This window comes from Vespula pensylvanica, chromosome 5 (assembly GCF_014466175.1).
Source record: "Vespula pensylvanica isolate Volc-1 chromosome 5, ASM1446617v1, whole genome shotgun sequence".
In the NCBI taxonomy this organism is placed as follows: domain Eukaryota; kingdom Metazoa; phylum Arthropoda; class Insecta; order Hymenoptera; family Vespidae; genus Vespula; species Vespula pensylvanica.
The window spans coordinates 2,775,627-2,777,380 of record NC_057689.1 but is presented as its reverse complement, the minus strand read 5'-3'; the positions used below and the strand labels follow the sequence as shown (position 1 = coordinate 2,777,380).

Below are 1,754 nucleotides of genomic sequence, written 5' to 3'. Positions count from 1 at the left end.
AGAGAGAGAGAGAGAGAGAGAGATGATAGAAAGAGTTGAAAAAAGATAGAAGTAGGCGTCTTGCAACGTAACGAAGCGAGTTAACCGGCTTCTCACCACCAACATGACCACCACCATTACCGCTACTACCACCACCGAAGTACTTTACAGAGGCGGTGGGATCGAAGGAACTATTTTCTGTGGAACGTAACCGAGGGTTGGAACGTTCCGAGATACTTTCCGTCATACCGCAACGGCATCAACGACGACGACAATGACGATGACGACGACGATGACGACGACAACGACGACGACGACGACGACGACGACGACGACGACGACCAACAAGCAAGCAAGCAAGCAAGCAAGCAAGCAGTTCGTTCGTTTATCGATTGAACTTGCCTCGCTTCCGACGAGAGCATTAGCCATGAAAACAAAAGCTTTTATACACTTACCCCCTTATGTTCTATATAAGCGTTTTTATTACTCCAATAGAAAACTCTTAGCTTACACCATTTATTAACTCATGCTCGTAATAAGATAAAAATATATTTGTCATACTTCATCCACTTCGTCTCGATCAATGAAGTATTCGTATAACGAAAGATAAATATGTAATAGACAAGGCAAAAAAAAGTAACGACAAAGAAACAAACCAAAACAAAAAAAACGTCAACATAGTACGCACGTTAGAGAAGATAGAAGGATAAAGAAGAGAGGTTAGGTTCGTGTTCGTCAGATTAAACCGAACTCGACCGAGGTTAACCGAACGAGAAATACTTCTCGCCGTCGTTCCTTCCCCTTTCCTTTCGTTCCCCCTTCCTACGATCATTTTCATCCCCTTTCGAAAGAGTAACAATGACTTCTTCAACCCATTTTAAACTTTTTCATCTTTCTCCTTCTCGCATTTGCAACATTTATTATTTATCTATTTTCGAAAAGTCAAAAAAGAAGGATCTTCGTTACTTTCTTCGGGATTTGGAATCTTTTGGGATTTACAAGAAAAAGAACAAAAAGGACAAAAAAGGGAGGAAGAAAGAACAAAATCAAAAAAAAAAAAAAAAAAAAAAAAAAAAAAAAAAAAAGAAAAAGAAAGAAAAAAGAAAAAAAGAAAAAAAAAAAGAAAAGCCACGAGAGACCTTACCTGACACCGCCCAGCGTCCTCCTACCTGCTCCCCCACCTTTACCCCTTCCTTCCTTCCTTCTCCACCTCACCCTCGCCCTCTCCCTCGCTCTCACCCTCTCCCTCTCCCTCTTCTTCCGCCACCTTCAACAACAGATTCCTCCTGCCTTTTTGCGCCGCTGTTTCTTTTCCTTTGATAAGCGCGCGCGCCTTTTCCCAACGAATCTTGCGCATCCGCGTGTTCGTCGTACTTGTCTCAAATATGTCTTTCTTTTTGATTCCAAAGAAAATAATCGAGAAACGGAACGTTCGACAACGCCTGTCTTCGTCGAACGTTGACTACGATTTGATAGGAATGAAAATTTAGAAGACGATGGTAGTAGTAGAATAGTAGTAGTAGTAGAATAGTAGTAGTAGAATAGTAGTAGTAGAATAGTAGTAGTAGAATAGTAGTAGTGTAGTAGTAGTAGTAATAGTATAATAGTAGACAATTCAACGTCGTGCACAATCCTCGTCGTTTGGCGGACGACGAACGACTAACTGCTACTCGACGAAGCGCGTACACGAGAACCGAGTACGACGTTCGTTCAGGGCCGTCTACTGAGTTGGGTGCTTCAGCACCCCACCTCTCTCTCTCTCTCTCTCTCTCTCT

General features: G+C 42.2%; 1 protein-coding gene across 2 annotated transcripts in view; it reads right to left on the bottom strand.

Moving 5' to 3' along the window:
• Positions 1-1,528, bottom strand: part of LOC122629458 — a 9,549-nt gene extending 8,021 nt beyond the window's left edge. The window contains exon 1 of one of the 2 annotated variants that reach the window (XM_043812881.1): positions 1,124-1,528. The gene's annotated coding sequence lies outside the window, so the exon portion shown is untranslated. Of the gene's footprint in view, positions 1-435; positions 939-1,123 lie in introns of those variants that run through there. The other variant, XM_043812880.1, reaches the window with a different exon arrangement.
• Positions 1,529-1,754: the final 226 nt, after the last annotated feature.